Source organism: Stegodyphus dumicola, chromosome 7 (assembly GCF_044657685.1).
Source record: "Stegodyphus dumicola isolate Sdum_Otavi_A_Nest chromosome 7, ASM4465768v1".
Taxonomy (NCBI): domain Eukaryota; kingdom Metazoa; phylum Arthropoda; class Arachnida; order Araneae; family Eresidae; genus Stegodyphus; species Stegodyphus dumicola.
The window spans coordinates 117,138,586-117,155,223 of record NC_140774.1 but is presented as its reverse complement, the minus strand read 5'-3'; positions in this window follow the sequence as shown (position 1 = coordinate 117,155,223).

Genomic DNA, 16,638 nt, shown 5'->3' with positions numbered 1-16,638 from the left:
TTCTCTTTTGAAAATATAAAGCCCTCACCATCTGACCACTTTTGAATTCTACTCAGAGCGATCTGCAACTGTCTCTCCACGTATCTCATATCTGACCCTTGACGACTTATCTGCAAGTTATCAACATATAGTGAACCTGAAATGGAAGGAGGAAGTTCTTTTAAGACAAAGTTTATTCTTAGCTAAAAAAAGTAAAACTAAGAAAGCAGCCTTGAGGCACACCTTCTTCTTGACAAAACAGATCTGATAACACTGAGCCAATTCTTACTTGAAAAAATCTAGCCTTCAATAAATTCTTTATGAAAATTGGCAGGTTGCCACGCAAGCCACTGTTGTAAAGATCACATAATATGCCATATCTCCATGCTTTCTCATAAGCTTTTTGAATATAAAAAAAATATTGACACTAAATGGTTCCTTTTGACAAAGAGCCGCAGTCTCTAGTAGTAGTAGGATGGAGGTTTCCAACATAAGCATATTATCCAAAGTTGTTCTACCTTTACGGAAACCACTCTGATATAGTGAGATTACTTTGTATTTTTCTAAATAATAGACTAGGCGGCGGTGTACCATTTTTTCAAATAATTTGCAAACGCAATTTGTAAGAGCGATTGATCGGTAATTCGAGGGATTTTTCAGATCTGATAACACTCTCAGGTTTAGCTATCAGGATGACAACAGCTCTCTGCCATGCACTGGGAAAGGAGTGATCCTTCCACACTCGATTAAAAAGGGTAAGAAGTGCACCTAAAGACTTATACAACAGATGCTTCAGCATATCATAACTGATACCATCCAGACCTGGGCATGATCTGCGTGTCTGCATCAATTCTCTACTTAGCTCAAACATGGAAAATTCGCTTTATATGTCTCGCAGGTGGAAGAGCTGAAACGAATGGGAGCTTTTTCAAAGCGTTAACAGAAAGAAATGCCGGTGGGTAGTTCCTGCCACTAGAAACGGCAGCAAAATTCTCACCAATCGCGTTCGCAGTTTCTTCTGTTGTGCTGATTACTCGGCCATCTTTTTCCAGAAAGGAAAGTGAGTAGTCTTTGTACAGTCCTTATGCTTTTTTAACTCTTTCCCATACTCGCTTACTAGACGTAGAGGTTGATATTCCAGACACATAGGACATCCACGAATCCCTCTGGCTTTTACGCCTCACTGTTCTTGCGTTTGCTTTAGCTTTCTTGAAGGTAATAAGGTTTGACAAAGTGGGGTGTTTATGAAAATCTTGCCAAGCTTTCCTCTGTTGTTTCAGTGTATCTTGACATTCACGGTTCCACCATGGTTTTGCGTATTTAGGAACCTTTGTTAATGTTTTTGGAATAGAGACCGTAGCTGCTTGAATGATGACATCTGTGACTGCTTTCACAGCTACGTTGATTGGCACATCTTTTACCATCTCTTCTGTAATCTCTGCCAGAGACGAGAAGAGTTCCCAGTCTGCCCTAGTAAGAATAAAACGGGGAGATCTTGAAATAGGATTTACTTCATCTCGCGTTATAGCTACAAAAATAGGAAAATGATCGCTATCATAAAGGTAATTTCCGACACTAAACGTACAAAAAGGCAGTAGAGATGGTGAACAGATAGCCAGATCTAGAGCGTGAAATGTCCTAGTAGGTTCATGGAAGTAGGTGTTCTGACTGTTTTTGAGGAGACAAAGGCAATGGTCTTTAATTATTTGCTCATTTTGTCTGCCTCGGGGGTTTCTATCTCTACTTCCCCAGAGTGGACTATGTCCATTTAAGTCTCCTATGATGATAAAGGGTTTAGGCAGCTGTTCAATTAGGTCATCTAATTCTCGTTGAGCGACATGATGTTTTCGGGGCAAATAAACAGAACAGACTGAAAGTAAGCTCCGTATATTTACTTGGATGGCAACAGCTTGGAGGCTGTACTTAAAGATAGTGGACTAGAGGGATAGTTAAGTAAGGTCAGGAGGCCGACACCCCCGCTCACATGCTCACCTGCAAGATTATCTTTCCTCGTGAAACAGTGCTTCCGAAGCTTTCCTTGTTGAACGGGTTTTAGTAAAGTCTCTTGAACTGCCATGCACACATGATGATGTAAATCTATGAAATTTTTAATATTTTCAAGATTTTGGTGGAAGCTGTGACAATTCCATGAGATGAGGGTGGCCATTATGATTGTTGTTTGTTCTTTCGGTGCTGTTTTTTAGATTTTCGTGGAAGTAGGTGTTTTGGGACATCTAGTCCCTCTTCCACATCCATCTCAGAATCTATACTATCAGAGCTGATGCTCCCAAAAGAGCTCAAACTGGGATCCTCGAGAGGTTTTAAAGTTTTCTTAGTTTCTTTACTGTTTTCACCTTGGTTATAAAATGTTTCTTTGTTCTGTTGAGCTTGATGTTACTGGTTTCTGTGATTTTTTTTTTCTTTGTATATTCTGCGTACTTACTGATTTAAAGGATTTTACTGCACCGTCATAGGACAAATATTTTCGGGGCTATGCATCTGTTACCAATTTTCTTGCTTCTGCATAAAATATGTTTCTCGTTACTTTCATTGTCTGCACCTCCTTTTCTGATTTCCACCTAGGACATTGTCGTGAGAATGCTGTGTGGTTTTCTTTGCAATTTGCACATAGTGGCTCAGTATTGCAATTTTCGCTGTCATGGCCTTCAACAGAGCAGCGTGCACATGTGATTTTCCCACGACAGGATATTTTTGAATGGCCAAAGCGCTGGCATTGGAAACATCGCAAAGGGTTCGGTATGTAAGGTATTACGGGGCAGTGTAAGTACCCAGCCTTAATACTTTTTAGCAGATCAGGCGACTTGAAGATCAGGATTATATGCTTTGTATCAATCAACTGACCTTCTTTGCGCATCTTGATCCGTCTGGCAGCACAGACATTCTGGTCAGACAGCTCAGAGACAATTTCCTCTTCTGAAACGTAGAAAAGGTCGATCTCTGAGATAACACCACGAGAGACATTGAGTGTTTTATGTGCTGACACTTTAACATCGATTTATCCAAGTTTATTCAATCCAAGGAGTGTTGTAGACTGAGTAGCTAATAAAGTTTCAACAAGATCTCCAGAGCGCAACCGTTTGATATTCTTCGGTTCTCCAATTGACGATTGGATGTACTTTTGAATTACGAATGGTGACAGCTTTTTAAGATTGTCTGTGATATCATTTTTGACAAAAAATTTTCGTGGGCTTGTTGGATTGATATCTGGATCTGCATTTACATTTGTTTTTACGCGTTTTGATGCATAATTATGCTCATTTGTATTTATTAAAGTTGTTTGAGTCATATTGAATGGAAAATTAAAATTGGAACCCAGCAGCCCCAGCCACCACGGAGCCCAACAAGGGGACGCAGAAACCTGGGCCAGGGTTAACCGGGTCTATACGCAAACTGAAGCCCCACAGTCGGCTTTCCCGAAAGCAGGTAATCCCGAGAGCTTATCCTCAAGTCACTGACACAAGGACTAGTGACCAGCCGATTGACACTCGTGAGGACGACTAAGGTGCCTCCCGTTTAGCTGAAGCAGAGGCCAAAGCAGTGTGTTGGGGACAGTACCTCGCCCCTGAACTACCAGGACCCTCATTTCCAGCGACACGGGTCTCCACGCACGGCAAACACGTGGGCAGTTTTCTCGCCACTCGAAAACTTGAGACAAGGGCTTTTCCAGTTTCTTATGACGATCCCCAACCTCCGAAGAGGAAAACCACAAGGGAGAAAGGAAGGAGAAAAGTATCAGCGTAGAGGAGAGGAGACAGAAAAGAGGACAGATCACTGGGGCTCCAGGATCGTGACATCCGTCTCGCCAAGAAGATGATCCCCTGAAGGGCTAGGGTACCTCGGGATTGCCACACCCATACTCACAAAAGTGAGCCCCTGAGGGGCTCCAGCGCGGCGATATTGCTGTTGAACTGAATTTTATGGTTTAAGTGCGAAGAACGTGATATTTAATAAATAAATGTAACACACAAAATGTTAAAAAAAACGCCCATTTGAACGTAATTTGAAATCTGAAACATTTCACTTTTTTTTTGTTGTTGTTGTTGAATTTTATGATGTTTGCATTACATGAAATAGTCAGAGACGTAGATGTTATTAAGCATTTTCAAATAAACAGAGAACAAAAAAATTTTCACCACATTACACAAGTTAATTTTTTTAGTAAATTAAGGATAGGAGAAAATCAAAGGTAACTTGGTATTAAAAGAGCAAATTGAATAGGCTAGAAGAAGTATAAGTAAAGTATAAATAAGTATGAGCAAAGTTTCCATAGATGTAATATAAACCCGCTTGACTATTGCGCCGCTATATCGCAGAGGGACAAATTATCATCCCTAAATCGCCAGGTGTACAGGAAATTGAGGATTACATGATTCGTTTTGTTTTGTTTTATACGGGCGCAGCCCTTCCGCCTGGTTTGTTGAACCTTATGAAGAAAAACGGGCGCAACCCTTCCAACAGCAAATGACACGAGCCGGCCGTGTCCAAATAAAAACAAAATCAATTTAGCAGCTTAACAAGAAGAAAAGAAAATTAGGTTAGTATACTAAAAAGAATAACACGGCACATAAAAACGCAAAAACATTTAAGCTGTCTCTGCACCTTTGCATATAAAGTCTTTCTCTCCCTTTAAGGGTAGTTTCCATAAATTGAACGCTTTCAGTATGTTAGCTCGATCAATCAGAGATACCGATGACATGTTTATGAGAATTGATGACTTTCATAATGTCTTGTGCAAATTTTACTCCTTCTGTTAAATTTTGAATCATTTCTCTTACATTTCTGATTCCATGTAAGGCTCTTACCCACCCGGTGAGTGTACAACTTTCAATAAAATGAATGCAGTCACCGGCAGTATCACATTTAAGGCATAAATTTACCCCCTGGAGGTGGAATCTCTGTAAGTACATAGGAAAGCGTCCATGCCCTGTTACTAACTTTATCGCAAAATATAGGCATGTTCTTCTTAATTATTATATTTGACAAGGCCTCTGATCTTCTAGGAGACACATTCCATTGATCAGACCAGGCCTTATACATGTGATCTTTCATTTTGCTAATTGTAACTTTTTTAGAATGTTGTAGATCACCATCAGAGATCCCATCCCCCAGGGCAGCCTCCTTTGCCAGGGAATCCACCCTCTCATCCCCAATGATACCAAAATGGGTCTTTACCCAATGAATATTGATTGACATTTTGTATTTTAAATTCATATAATCATTTTTAATTTTATTCATGATATCATTTTTATGGTCCGGTCGAGAGAGGGTGACGAGTGCTGAATAGGCGTCCGAGTATATATGAACTGTACATTTATAGATCAAATTGGACTTAATCCATTCCAAGGCTTTATAAATGGCGTATAGCTCTGATTGATAAACTGAATTATGTTTGTCCAGTATATATTTTTGATAATGGATCTCCAAACCATAAAAATATACGACAAACGCACATCCCACACCTCCCTTGAAACCGGACCCATCTGTATTGATTTCATATTCGCTGGTAGGCAATACATTGCAATCAAATAGAATACTATGTCTCTGTCTTGGATGAATCGAATTATTGTCAATTTAGGCAAATGCGTTGCTCTCAACCTGGATTCCATCCAGAATAAGAGAGCTTTCTATTGAATATTGTAATAGGAATTTATTGTAGAAAAATTTATAATGAATGGAGAGAGGGGGAACCCGGCCAAAATACATGCGACTTCAGATGAAACTGTTCTAAAGCATCTAGTGATAATCAGAAGCCATCCTCTTTGTATTGAATCAAGCTTAGTTCTCAACCTGACAAGCTCCCCTGCCCGGCGGCCCCAAGCTCCGATACCGTACATAATCTTAGGTATAATAACATTGCCATAGAGATTTTTCAGAATATCACTCTTGACCTGTAAAGTATTAACGTTAAATTGAGTTCTGTAGAAATTTGAGATCTTGTCGGTTGCTCTATGGATATTCTTAAAATGTTCTATAAAAGTCAGTTTTTCATCCAGTGTGACACCCAGATATTTAAATGTACTATAAAATTTGATGTTTTTGTCAAGAAATTTAAGTCTTGGATTCCTTACTTTTTTCCCTTCTTTTGGGAAACAAATTCCACAAATTTTAGCCATGTTAAATAAAATATTTTCTTCTTTAGTCCAACTATTTAGAACGCAACCCAATTTCCTGAAATGGGACTCAATTTTATCCAAAGAAACATCATACATTAAAAATAATAAGTCGTCTGCGTAACAATAAGTGGAAACATTAGGTATATTTACATCCTTGAGCAAATTATTTACAATAAGGCACCAGAACAGGGGAGCGCTACAGGAGCCCTGGGGACAACCTTTATTCATGGCATATTTAATGTTGAATTCTCCAAGTTCTCCCTTGTAGACCAAATACCTGTCTCTGAAGTAATCCTTGACTGTGTCAAACATTTGACTTTAAACATCAAGTTTCTTTAATGTGTACAAAACAGAAGACCATTTTACTCGAATGCACTCTGGACATCAAACGAGACCAGGGCCACATGATAAAGTATTCGTTTACATCTTATTTCTTCAACTACTTTATAAAGCGTAAGATCTGAACTTCTGCCCTTACGAAAGCCATATTGAGAGTCTGAGATATAATTTTTGCTATAAGTAACAAATTGAAGTCTATTAGTTATCAGTTTTTCAAGTAACTTACCCATAATATTCAGTAAACATATCGGTCTAAATTTATCATTTGTTTTTGGTATAAGAATCAGCTCTCCAGTTTTCCATGCTTTAGGAAATGTATTTAGATTTAGACATTTATTGTAAAGAAATAGCAATAAGGAAGGGCAGGATGAATATAATGTCTTAACAATAGTAACCCCGATCCCGTCCGGCCCAGGGGCAATTTTTTTCACGAAAAGAGGCAATAGCAATATCAATTTCAGTGTATGTAAAGTTATGTTCGTTATTAACCTGGGATTCATGTAGAATACTTTCAAACTCAGTGTCACTAAAGTTTTCATCCAAATTCAATATGTCTTTTACAAGTCCTCTACAGTGTTCTTCCAATGTGATATCTTCCTGTCTTTTATAGAGGATGGTCTTTTTTCTCCTTTTCTCTGCGGCAATTTTGTAGAATTGATCATAATATTCTTGGCTTCGAAAAAATAATCTCTGCCTAAATTCGTACTTTGTCCTTTTTATGGTCTTTTTGTATAATGCCAAGTATTTTTTAATTTTTTATAATTCACTTTCCGTGTTAATCTCAAGGACTCTGACAGATCCGGAACCTGACTGCTTTTCCTAAAGGATCTAACCTGACGTTTCAATTTCTGAAGAGTCGGAGTCCATCATGTAACATCATTGTCTTTTCTCCTGGTTTTCACAACTAGTCTTCTTGCAATCTCCCTCTGAATACGCATCTCCATATCAAAAATTATTTTATTCAACTCCTCAGCATCTTGACAGTTGTTAATATTATCCTCCAAATCCTGAAAAAATGGAAGTAGACCCTTTATGAACCTCCCAACTCTTCCTTTATGTCTAGAGCAGATAACACGACTTTTTGTCGATTCATAATTACTCTCCAAGTTGACTGAAACATAGCGATGGTCACTCAAAGATTCACAGTCTAGAATCTCCATATTAATATTTTCCATGCTTAAGTCAGCTGAGCCCAGAACCAGGTCTGTCCACTCTGTTCCAACAGGAGAAACGAAAGTAGGCGGTGAATCACTTTCATTAAAAAGAATCAACTTCAACTGTAGAATAAATTCCGTAGTTAAAACACCCCGTTGATCAACAATAGAAGCCCCCCAATTAAAATGTTTTGAGTTAAAATCACATGAAATCAAAAAACTATTGTTAAAAATCTCTCAACAAGTTCTCCAATTGAATTAAGTGTTCACTGATATTTTCCGCAGGAGAAAAGTAGACCGAGATAATAGAGAACATTTTCCCTTGTTTGACACAGGTAATACAAGTAATAATGTCAGAAACATAATTGACACAGAAATTTATATTTGTATTGGTAATAATAATAGCAGACCTGCCGTTTTTGACGTTCACTGATCTCCATTCATTTTTCTGATATGTCAGGTTGTCCCCAATATAATAAAGCTCCTGCAAAGTCAGGATATCAGGCATGTATTGTATAATCTTTTCTGAACATGTAAGCTGGGCAGATGCAACAGCACAATGATTGAGGTTAATGTTTAAGATCTTCATAGTAAAATCAATATAATTTAAGATGATATAGATCAAAATAAAACAGTTTACAATAAAATTCATTAGCTAATATCCAAATTTCTATATACAGTTAAAACTCCAATTCAAAATTAAAATTTCTATATACAAGTAAAAACAGCTTTATACAAAATGTAGTTACTCGCAACCGGGAGGGAATCAGAGCATTCAATCTTTCTAGAAAAATCTTGAGCAGGAACAGTATTCAGACAAAATAAACAAAAATAAAAAATTACAATATTTAAGTCCTCATTGCAGTGCAACTGTTCGAAAAAACAGAGATCAAATATCAATGTGATCTTTTAAAAATCTAACTTCTTCTTTATAAACCGGACAAGAGCGTGAAAAGGAATCGTGAGCGCAATCATAGTTAGTACCGTATCTCTCTTTATACTCTAAACAATTACCGCTACCAAGATTGCATTTTTACAGTCTTTTTTCTCATGATTAAGAGAGCAAGTTGAACAACGTAATTCAAATTTTCAATTTTTTCTAGTATGCCCGAAACGTAGGCATTTAGAGCATCTCTTAGGGTTCAGGTAGAGACTCGCGGCGTAAGATTTCCAACCGAGTGCCAGTCTCTCTTCTTCGAGAACTGTGCTTTGGCAATCTGAGGAAATAACACCTGACGTACACCTGACGAGAAAGGTGAGTAACACCTTTCTCCTCTGCAGGAATTCGAAACAGCGCTCTGGCACATTCTCCAGAACAATGACATTCTTCTTTTAATTTCTTCATAATATCTCCATCCTCAACATGATCTCCCACATTATATAAAATGATCTTAGGTTTAATAAATTTGTATTTTCTGGGCCTTACAATAGTTTCCAATTTCTCTTCTTTTAGAATAGCCTTCTCCAAAATAGCAACCTCGTACTTATCCTTTAATTTTACGATCACATCTCCGTTCATTCGAGTAAACGAATTGACCACTCCAATACCCAATCTGCCAGGATCCAGCTGATGGGTTATTTCATCGTAAATATCAATCTATTTATCAATTGGTCTAAATAAAATTTCGTTATCTTTTCTTCTGTCCCTTTTAATCTTTTTTTCTATATCTTTATTCGCTTTTTCTGCAATTACTCTTACTTCCTCCTCCTCCATCTTACACTCACCTGCTGCTCCATCAGCATTTCTTATTGAAATCAGGTCCTTAATCTCTCTAATCTCTTCCAAGACCTGGCTCATTCCTTCATCTCTCCTTCTGAAATTCTCAAAGTCAGTTTCATTTGTAGAACATCTCTCTATCCATTTAGCAATAAATGTCAGGCCAGAAGATAAATCATGTATGCTATTCTCGGCAATTCGTTTATCTCTCATAGTTTCAATAGTGTCGAAAAGACCCTGAATTACTCCTAAAATATCGGACTTTCCAACATCTTGTTCAGGTTCTCTATAACTTTGACTAAGACTATCTTTTTTTCGTTAATAGAGACATATTTTACACTTCTTAAATCTTGGTAAAGCACTACGATAAGAGTACTATATTATAAAATCAAAATTTTATGAATTCAATATCTTAAAACTGAATAAAAACTTTCTATAATACAAAACACTCAAACAGACAGTAAAATCCTACAGCATAAATGATAACATAATTTTTAAAGCAAAAACTAGAGTTCTAACGCAGGAATAAAAAAAAAAAATACCCAACGTGCAGCGAAACCTAGATTTTGGTGCACGAAACTAGTTTCAGCTTTTCAACGGGCGGGAAGTCTTCAGTTGATGGAGCACCAAAGAACATTTTTTAAGTATAATTCAAATAACTTGCAATGAGACTTCTTAAAACAATTCCTCAATACTTCGAAACATCAAATGTTGGGCAGTTACTTCTAGTAATAAGATAATTCAAAAAATTTTTAATCACCTGGCAAAAGGTCTAAAATTACAAGTGCAACACAAAAGATCTAAAAATATAAACACTTGGCAGCCACGCTAAGCCTACCTTCGAAACATGTAACTAAGAGTATCCAAAAGTTTTAAAATAGCAGCCAGAATTTAACATAAACTTATACAAGCATAAAATCAAGCATTTAGATCAAAAGCACGGTAAAAAAATACCATTTGCACGGACTTTTAATACCAAAGTGACCGAAAACAGCTCTATCAACAACCGTATGCAAATGAGCTGCTACGTGGACTTGAAAATTTAAACTTCTTCAAACCTTGTAGAAATCCAACATCATGCACAAAGTAGCACTTTTCCACAAATCGGAACTCGTAAGCAATCATGTAAGAGCACTTTCACCAAGTAAAAATCAAAACACACTGGAAAATAAGCAATTTAAGAATCACACTTCAAAACACCAACCAACATGGCAGACAACCTGAGCAGATCCCCTCATACTTACAGGATTCGTTATAGGACAAAACTTTTCGTGATCATTTAAACTCGGATTTTTGTAGATTCTGTCACTAAAACTAAATAATCTAGTAATTAATCTTGGCGAACCACTGATTTGATTTATGTCGATACGGCAGGGGAGGGGGAAATGGTATCATAGAACATTGTGTTCTTGACAAAGCGTGCGCGAAAAAGTATTAAGGCTGGATAGAAAAGTTAGAAATAATGGAATAAACTTGACGTCACGAAAGTGAAGCCAAGGTAATGTCAGCAGCAACACATCACGGCTTATAATGGCCGCTATACAGAGTACAGATAAGACTAAATAAAACTACACCGAGAGCAAATATCAACGTCCGCAGGCTCAGAAAAGTGTCTTCAGGCATAATTTGCATAAAATATTTTTGAAATTTTCATTGATCTTCCTGGTTTTACCATATATACATTAGCTTTATAGTTCTCATTTACACATTTTCATGTACCTAGATATTAATGTATATTATTAAATTTGAAACAGTTAGTTGTAATCCTTGTGATTTTTCTATATAAACTAAGTAGAAAATCTTTTACGTTAAGGATTAAAATTATAACGCCAGACTTATAAACGTTCAATATGATGAACAGCTAACATGTAGACAACACCGATTCGAATGTAAACAAAACTAACCAGAAATTCACTTATGGCAGCGGTCATGATAAGTCATGACGTCATACCGTGACGTTTCATGGCTTCATTTTCATTGCATAGGACATATGGGTGATGCTTTTCCCATTTATTGTAATCTTCTTGGGATCCCCCATGTAAGGTAAACTTAGAGTAATTTTCCCCTCTGCGGTCTGACGAAGCCACTCCTGTCTTGGCAAAGCTTTCATTCTTAACCCATATATTCTTTATCAGAGCTGTTTACCTACTGGAAATACGTCATCAGATGACAACCATATATGGGAATATTGGAGTTACCATAATGAGCTCTTTCTCCTTCGTTTGGGATTAAGATAATATTCGCCGGTCGTTCCCTGTAGGAATTAACGTTGTTTCCAAGTCGTTATTTTACCAATACAGTCAAACTCCGCTATGACAAATTTTGAGGTGCCGGAAATCCGGTTCCCTATATCCGATCCGATCAGAAAATGGGTTATCTCACAAAAATGTATTAAATTGAATAGCGAATCAGAGAGGGAGGAACTCATTAACATTGTCACATATACGGAAGGAAGTGACAACAAGTCTAATTAAAAAATGATATTAAATTCTAAATACAATTATCATTATGCACAATTTTGGCTGTGCATTAAATTTGTTGGTTATTTAATACTAGTTTCATTATACATTAATAATTTTACGCGATGCATTATTTAACATAATTCTGATGCTTCCCCTCAATTATCCTTCAATAACTATGATTAATTATTTTATCCGTACCACTATAAAATAATTAAAACAAAAATATATTGACGAAATACGTTTAACTTTTACTTAATTTCTGAGGACAAAAATTATCTGTAATTTTTTACTGAAGCAGATTTCGGGAAAATAGTCATGATTACAAAGCAAAAATGCAATAACTTTTACAAGAATACCCTATGTTTTGGCAAAAGAGCTAAAAAATGCAAAACCTTAATTCGAAGGGCAGTAACTTAGAAAGCATCTATATATAAAAAAGATAATGATTAAAATTTTATTACTTGAAAGAAGAATCAGCTCTATAGTCCCAAACTTATATGATTCACTATTGCCTCCTTCCCTAAACAGCGAAAATTTCTAAATTTTCATCATAGTATCAGCCTTGAATAGAGCGCTGTCTGACAGCTCAATCAAAGAATTTGAACGAATAAGAGAATTCATTTATATTCTTTAGTTCTAGGCGCTAGGTTTACTTAACAGTAGTCACTAACACCATTGGGATAAGATTTGCTTATGGCTAAGGTTCTTCTAAAACTTGGTTGACATCTGTCCTGCAGACCTCTTGTTTAGAACACACAGAAAGTCGGGATGAAGGTAAAAGAAGCGTAAAGATGTTTTCCTTTGCGAATGAAGATCTTAACACTCTAAACGTGAATGATTTTAAGTGTTAGCAATATTTTTGTTTAATTTGCAGAAATTAATATATATATATAAGTTTCGAACAAAGTTATCTGTACAGTTAATTATATCCGAATTTCATACTTCTGAAGGTTCGCTACAACACTATAAAATTAGCATTAAATGTATAGGAAACTGAACGGAATCTAAAGATTGAGTCGTTATATCCCGGGGGTTCGTCATAAGCCGCGTTCATTTTAGCAAGATTCGACTATATTATATGACTACAGTGTAACTTACTTAAAAAATAAAGGAATAATTAATGCATAACGATATTACAAAACATAAATATGTGTAGTTTATCTTTGGTGTAACCGTAATGCATTAATTCAGCAGTTAACACTCCCCCGCCCCCAAACACACACATACACTCACACACACACACATCATTATACTCGTACTAGCATCAAACTACATAGTTGTCAAAATCAGGATATGATAAATTTTTATTCAATTAGTATTGGTATTTTATATATATTTCCTTTTTGCTTTCTCCCAAGCTGGATATTATGTTTTTATTGTTGAATTGTATCTCCTTGTATTATGAGTTATTAACTTACATCTGTAAGCCTCGTGGTCATGGAACACGAGGAGTTTCGTATTTGTTTATTTAATTAAAAGTAAACTCTAAAAGGAATACTGAAGGTAAACATAGACATGCTGCATCGAAACTTTAGCTTTCATTTTTACTTCGTTGTTTAATTTTTACTTCCTTGTTTAATCTATATCTCTTCTCTTTGACATCTACGTTTCACAAACAACAGATACCAGCTATATCTGAAACAGAAATTTATCAAATTTTATCTCACAGCTTTTTAAAATATAGGAAACTAACGGTGATTTAATAGCTTATTAGGAATAGAAATAAAAAAATTTCATCATACTCTTTTTAAGTTTTGAAAGAAGAATAAATAGGTTAAATTTAAAAAGAAGTCACGAAAGTGGGTTACAAGTAGACGAAAACGTCAGGGAGAGCACGCAAGGCGAAAACATCCTCGTCCATTAAAAAAAATCTGATGTGTACACCACATGACTTCCTTGCACGGAATATTAAATTATACGCATTTTTTCTTGCATTTTATTTAAACTTATTAGATTGAAGTAAACCTACTTCGCCGACAGCGCATAAACCACAATAGAATAAATGCATTCTTTAAAATTCACTTTGTTTACCATAGCGACACTCTGGCGCTAGGTTTACTTAACAGTATTATATTTCATTCATATTATAACTCATAATGCACAAAATTTATATTATTTAAAGAATAGAATTATCTAATCGTTGCCACATGTTCTATTCAAATACTATAATAAAGCTAGAACTATGTGTAAAAGAAATTAAGCAAACAAAACAAAAAAGAAAGTTTTTCACAGACGATTGAGTATTTCTCATTTAATTAATTCAGTTCTCACTTCACGAGAAGGCAAAAATACATAAAAGCTCAAAATATCTAGATTAAAAATTACGAAGTAAATCTCAAACACTTATTTCCTCGAAAAAATTCCAGAAAGAATTAAGCATGATTTAATTGGCAATAATAAATGAATGCGTTATCTTTGTTGTTGCGAAGCTAAGTTTCTCTAGATTGGCGACAAATCCACTAGTCTCCTGTTTCAAACGTAAACATCAATGGCCGCCATTAAAAACAGACTTAGCGGCAATTAAACAACTTTAAAATTGCTGATAATTCTAAAAATATTGCACACAGATTTAATAAAGGCATAAAATCCTTAACCGGAAGATAAAAACAACATAATTCAATCATTTTTAAAGAAAAAACAATTTACAAACATATAAGAGTAAAGAAACTGAGATCACTGAGCCGGGTAATAGAGTGGATATATATTTAAATATATTTATATAAGTTTGGTGCGGCCGATTGCAACCAAAATACGAGGTGCACATCTATATGTTATAGCAGTCCTATATACAAAATTTCAACGTTCTGAGGCTACTCGTTTTTGAGTTATGCGAGATACGTACGTACGTACGTACAGACGCCACGAAAAATTCTCTTCAGAATTAATTTTAAAGCAGTTTTATAATTTTTTTGAAGGAAAAGAGTATTTTATTCTGTCCTTACGTACAGATATCACGCAAAAACATCGTTAAATTGCATTCGATAGCGGTCAAAATGGATATTTGCGTAGAAATATGCTGCCTGAAACTTTTCGCGATTACAATACTTCCTTTTTACTTCGTACTAGGAAGTAAAAAAGCAGTGAGAAGACATCGCAGTTCTAAGGCATCATGGTGTAAAACATCTTCATAGCAATTAAAGCGGTTCAAATATATCGCAGGGTTTTAAAACATCGTCATAAAAAATGCTGTGGTAAAAATTAAAGCCGTATACAAATCATCGCATGACGGTAACATCGTAAATATTTGTTTTTATGGCTTTAAATTTGTAGATGCATATTCGGATAATAATTTTAGAGCGCATGAAGGAATGAAGAATATTCATGCTTCTATATTTCATATATGGAATTAATATTTTTTATATGATTAATTAATATTTTTTTGCTAAAAGAGCAAGAAGGAAACTTAAGCATTCAAAAACTGAAAATGGATAGAAAATTAATGTTGCGTATAGCAGTTAATATAATTTTAAATTTATAGACTTCTCAAAAGTGATTATCTAATTCATTCCTTTTATGAAGTGATATTGGCAGTTTTTCCTAAAAAATATAGTCTAAAAAACTAAAAAAGAGAAGATGAGAAACTGCATGAGATTGCCTACATTAAAATTGCTTACTTACCCAATTGTAAAGTTATTTTCTTTTATTTTGTTTATCTGATATTCTTTTAGTAAAACTTAAATCTTATTTTGTTTCAGTCGGCTGAATAATTTTTATATAGATCCCCATGCAGTTATTCATCTTCCCTTTCCTAATACTTTTACATAAAAAAATGTCAATACCACTTCATAAAAGAGATTAATTAAATAATGACTTTTTGCTAGTTAAGTACACACATTTAAAATTATGATAACTTCTATATATAGCATTAATTTTCATTCATTTTCAGTTTTTTAATGCATAAGCTACCTTGTTGCTCTTTTAGCCAAAAATTAGTAATTAATCCAAGAACATAAAATATAAAGCTAAAAATATTTTTCATTTTTTTTTCTTGCGTTGACAAACCATTATGCGAATATATATTCACAATATACAATCATTAAAGTCAGAAAAACATATACTTGTAGATGCTTTATTTTTTACAAGATATTTTTGCGACATTAAAACTGCGATATTTTTGAACCGCTTGTTTTCGCAATGTTTTAGAACTGAGATGTTTTCTTTTTGCTTGCGTTTCTCTCACGATGTTTTGTACGATTACGTTTTCGACTTGCATTGTTTTCTCCGCGACACTTTCGTCTACGATGTTTTTGCCGCAATTTTTCCTCGGGCACAGCTAAAGGATACGTAGTGCGAATGCATAATGTGCGGCAGGGCTTATTTTCTAAAATTAGAAGTGATGAAGACCTACTGTATGCAATCAGGAAAGAGAGATAAAATAAATAAATAGAATAACTAAAAAAATAATAAAATAGAAAATTATTAAAAAAAGGTTCTAAAACCTTTTCTAAAAACTTCATTCCACATATAAGAAGAATCTATATATATAGATTATATAAGAAGAATGAAGTTTTTATATATGAAGTTTATAATATGAATATTTTATAATATGAATATTTTATAATATGTTTATAATATGAATTATTTTATATATGAAGTTTTTATATATGAAGTTTCCCACATATAAGAAGAATGAAGTTTTTAGAACTTCATAAAGTCTTGGGAACGATTCGTCTAGCAGCTGAAGGCCAAATTAACCCTTTTTGGTTGCAATTGGCCGCACTAAAAGTATAGAGTATATATATGTATACACGTATATATATATATATATATGAAATGTAATTTCTCATACATTATTTGTTTTGTGCAGCCGGGGCAACAGGAATGAGACAAATTTTGGAATATAAAGTGGTAGG